Here is a 5,352-nt window from a genome sequence, read left to right on the forward strand (position 1 = left end):
AAATCACTGCCATTGAGTTGTTTCTGATGCATAATGACCCCTTCTTGGGTTTCCAAGGCAGTATCTCTATAGAAGTAGATTGCCCAGTCTTCCTTCCAAGGAGTGGCTGGTGGGTTTGAAATGCCAGCCTTCTGGTTAGCAGTCAAATGCCTTAGGCAACTACACCACCAGAGCTGAAGAAGTCCTTGTAAGGACCAGTATGCATCCTGCAGTGTATGTAACCTATGTAACCTTTCAGGAAGGAGGCAAATGCGCAGATGAGGAATTGATCTTGGGATGTCATTCAGGCAGACCATTGCACTTAAGAAATTGAAGGAGGTTGGTGATTGGCCGATACTGGGTAGGAAATTCTGGTGGCTTAGACCTGTTGTGCCTCAGTCATCTCATCCACAAAGTTAATAAAAACTAACATTTATTGAACTCTTACTGTAGGACAGGTGCTGTTCTAAGTGTGGTTTCACACTTCCTTTTATTTCTACAATAGTCCTATGAAGTAGTTACTATTATTATTTCCATTTTAGAGCAAAAGAAATGTTGTTGTTACTTGCTGTCAAGTTGATTTAGACTCATATCAATCCCATGTGATAGAAGACAACTGCCCCATAGGGTTTTCTAGGCTGTCATCTTTATAGGAGCAGATCACCAGGTTGTTCTTCCATGGAGTCCCTGAGTGAGTTTGAATCATCAACCTTTCTATTAGCACTTGAGTGCTTAACCATTACACCACCAGGGCTCCTTAGAGCAAAGGAAATGCTCATTAAAATGATGGTGCAGAGGGCAATAAGAGACTGGGCAAGAATACAAGAATATAAATTCCAGAGCCCCAGCCACCAATACACATCCAGTTCCTGGGAAGTCTAATATGGGAACCAAGAGGCAAGGAAAAGCCCACATCAGCTCTGCATAGAGTAAGATGTACTTTTCCTAAATGAATCAAATAAATGTTAGTTGCTTTAGACAGCTGTATAGGGTAATAGTGAGATACACAGGCTATGGAATCAAACTATCTGGTTCAAATTATACCCCTCCATTTACTGGCTGAGTAACATTGAATTAGAGGGAAACTAAGTGAACCACTTAATTTCTTCAACTGTAAAGTGGGCATGGTAATATGGTACCTACCACTCAGATTTGTTAAGATTCAATGGAAAAAGAAAAGCACTTAAAATATGCTTTGTTGTTGTTGTTGTTGTTGTGTGCCATTGGTAAATGTTATCTACTAAGATTTCAACTGGGAGCTCTGGTAGCGTAGTGACTAAGGCACTTGACTACAAACCAGAAGGCTGGCGGTTCAAACGCACCAGCCACTCCTTGGAAGGAAGGTTGGGCAATCTACTTCCATGGTGATACTGCCTCAGAAACCCAAGGAGGGGTCGCTATGAATCGGGTCCAGCTCGATGGCACATAACAACAACAAGATTTCGACTACTAATTAATTGTTCAGGGCTAGGCTGTCTTATGGGAGACACAGCTCCTCTCACTAGAAATCAAAGCCCAAAATCCAAGGCAACATAATCTGAGGAGCTTGTAATGTGGTATAACTTGTAGACTAGGTTATTGAATAATGATGGTGGTGATTGTGGGAGTAGCCAGGAAGGCTTCACTGCGAAGATTCCTGGGAGAACATGGACAGGAAAACAGAGGCCATTAAGGAAATGGGGAGGAGTTGTCCGATACCTAGTGAGCAGAGACAGGTTAGGGAAACAGGTTTGATTGCTTTATAAGCTGCATGCAAAGGTAATACAAAAAGTAAGACAAAAGTTAAGTTGCCCGTGTGTATTTTTTTGCTAAAGTTTTTAGAAAATGCAGATCTTAGAATATGCTTCATAAGAAACACACATACGCACACACGAGCTATACACTTTGTCCCACGATCCTCTGCCCCAGTAATTCTACCTGGTCAAGCTGTTCATCTTGATGGATTCTTTTATGAAAAGCACAATACTCTCATTATAATAGCTTGTGTGTGTGTGTGTGTGTGTGTGTGTAGAGCTTTATGGGAATCTCAGAAAAGCTACAGTTTAGTAGCTCTATTTTTTGATTTTCTTGCTAAAATGGATATCCTCCATATAGCTCTTATCAGCCATCCAAGTCCAGCTGTGGCTTTGCAACAGAGCAGGTGCCTCCACCAGGCCTTTAGTATTCACACTGACACTGTGCATTAACCAATCCTGTCAGATGTCTCAGCATTTCCTAGATGAGGGGACTGTCAGTAATATGCATGCCCAGCTCCCCTGACCAAATTGGGAAGTTGTTTTGCCTTCTGATTCAATAAACTGCTGAGGGAATCAAAAACAAATCACTATAAAATGTGATCCATGCTATTTGTTTATTCTGTGGTTCCTCTTGTCTCCCTGCTCATGATTCATGCACCAGTTAAAAATCTCCTGGGAGAATCTTTCTCATTTAGCTCAAATCAGTGTGAAAGAGACACAACATGCTTGGTGGCCCATTCAAACAGTAGCCATTCATGGACACTCATAAGAGAAAGTCAGTGCTGAGTCCAAGATTTATTTCATGGAAAACTAACAAGTCTCACTAAATTGGGCCAAACAAAAATTGTTTAGAAACAGAGACTTCTCAGTAGTCTGTCTGGAATAGCTACACTATAGTCTTTTCTGTGAGTGGAAAGTTCCAGGTGAATAACTTCTCTGGATCACTTTTATCTTGGAGTGTGTCTGTGCACATGCACACGTGTGTGTCTAATTAATAGGTAAGTCTAAGGCAATGGTTAGGAGCTCTGGTAGTGCAGTGCCTAAGGCACTTGACTGCTAACCAGAAGGCTGACGGTTCACACCCATCAGCCACTCCTCAGAAGGAAGATGGGGTAATCTACTTCTGTAGTGATACTGCCTTGGAAACCCAAGGAGGGGTCGCTATGAGTCGGGTCCGACTCGACGGCACATTACAACAAGAAGGCAATGGTTGTCAAACATCAGCATGCACCAGGATTTGGCGATCCACTTCTGAGAAATCCACCACTGCAAACCCTATGGAGCATAGCTCTGCTGACACAGATGAGGTTGTCCTGGGTCTCAGGCAACTGCATGGCAACTGGTTAGATGCAGTTGGCCTGTCTTGTCCACTTCTCAAAATGCCTGTCACTCATTGTTGAGTATCTGCTGTTTTCCTCATTTGTGTTTCCTTCTTGGAGCCTCCCTTCTATGCTCCAGCCACACTGATCTTCCTTTTGATCTTCACGTACACTCTTCCCTCTGCCTATTAATCTAACTTCTACTCATCCTCCATCCCCACTTGGATGTCTTTTTCTCAGTGGTGTGTTTCCTGACATTTATTCGGAGACCATATCCTTAGAATACTCCCCAAAATGTAATGAAGTGTTTGTCTTATATCCTCTACCTTGTTAGAAATAAGCTCCACGAGGGCAGGGGCCATCGGTCCTATTCATGAGAGCATTCTCAGCACCCATCCCGTACCTGACACAGAACAGCTCTGACCCTGGAGCTCACTTGGTTTACCTGCGCTAGTTCAGCTGAACTCATCTTCTTCCCAAAGAAGCAATGCTTTCCTCTTTCCAGTCTAAGAAGCTACACCTTCTTGAAGACCCCAGGTTCCCATGTGCTCTCAAATTTGTTTTAGCAAACCCTCATTCCAGTACAGTACTAAGGCTTTGTCTCGTCTCTCATGGCAACAATGGTGGTGGTGAAATAGTGCCTTCTCTTTTTCTTGTTGTCCTGGGCTCATGAGCTTCCACAATCAAGTCGACTCCTTAACCCATACTGTCTGATGTGGAGGTTGCCTGAGCCCAATTACAAAGCAGATGGCAACCCTGAAGGGATCCAAACTGCACCAAGCTGCACGCTGGTATTATGTATGTATGCATGATGTTTCTGCCTCCTTAAGAAGTTGTGGCTTAAAAGATCATTTGTGTGCTGATGACTCCCATGTTTACACATACAGTCCTGACTTCTCTGTCCAGACTCACGTGTGGAGGTGCCTCTTGCAAACTAAGTTTTAGTCTTCCAATCACTTCAGTTTTAACTCAAACTTCACATGAAATGACTGGAAAATCCTACTAACTCTACCTTCAAAATATGCCCAGAATCTGACCACCTCTCACCATACCTGCTATTACTGTGGGTATCTCATGCCTCTTATGGTTTATTGTATTCACTTTTTACTTCATCCCCTTGCTGCTGTCCTTGATCTCCTATGGTTTTTTCTCAAATACATAGGCAGTGAAAACCTAAGTCAGAGATCAGGCCACTATTTTGTTCACAACCTTTCAATTGCTTTTGATTTTAAAGTAAAACCAAAAGTCCTTTCCAGGATTCTCAGGTCCTCAATCTCTGTGATCTTCCAGCCACACTGGTCTCCTTAGAGCAGCAGCGTCCACCTTAGGGCCTTTGAACTTATCCCCCCAGCCTGCAACACTTTATCCAGGCTACCTACCTAGTTAACATCCTCACTTCCTTCGAGGTAAGGGTTTCACTAGTCATCCTTGTTAAAACTGTATCCCCAGCACTATTCCCTAGTAAGGATAAATTTCACAGGAAGGGTAGCATTTTGGTTGGGACCTTAAAGGTGGTAGAAATAACAGAAAATAAGGTAGATGGCAGGTAGTCAGCAAAAACTGTCCTCCAATGGTTAGTTGATAAGTGATGACACTTTAGTGTAGACTCTAGAACTGAGTTCTGTTGAAATGTCACCTCCTTCTAAGGCAAAAGATTGGTTTGATAACTTATAAACAAAAAACTGCTCTGTATAAATAGCATCAATAAAGGACCAAGATCCCAAAGCAAGACTTGTTATCCTTCTCTAAATCCTTTCCCTACTCCCTAAACATGCCTACTAGTGATGGAGACTATTTAGCTACTAGTGGTTTTATTTTTAAATTGGAAAAAATGATCCAGTTATACTTGGCAATATTCACAAAAGGATGTACTAATCAAGAAAAATATATCAAAGGTAATGAACTATCTTCATCTGCACATTGTGAACCAGTTAAGAATGCTCATGTATAAAGTCTGATGGTTTTGTCCTTTTGAGAGTTGTGCAGCTTAAACTTTCTGATGGCCTTTAAATATCTGTGGATAAGAATTGAGAAAATATTTCCACAGTAATTTAAAAAAAATAAAATCTGTAGACAGTAATGCCAGTCTTAACATTTACAAAGATTATACACTGAAGTATTAATAATTTCCCTTTCATTAACCATAGCCAAGAGCTAAATATCATTTTGTTAACCAGAGTCTGTATTGGGAGCTCTGGTAATGTAGTGCCTAAGGCACTTGACTGCTAAGCTGAAGGCTGGCGGTTCAAACCCACCAGCCACTCCTTGGAAGGAAGATGGGGCAATCTACTTCCGTAGTGATAATGTCTCAGAAACCC

The sequence above is a fragment of the Orycteropus afer genome, unplaced genomic scaffold (assembly GCF_000298275.1).
Source record: "Orycteropus afer afer isolate SDZICR_OR568_19922 unplaced genomic scaffold, OryAfe1.0 scaffold00063, whole genome shotgun sequence".
In the NCBI taxonomy this organism is placed as follows: domain Eukaryota; kingdom Metazoa; phylum Chordata; class Mammalia; order Tubulidentata; family Orycteropodidae; genus Orycteropus; species Orycteropus afer.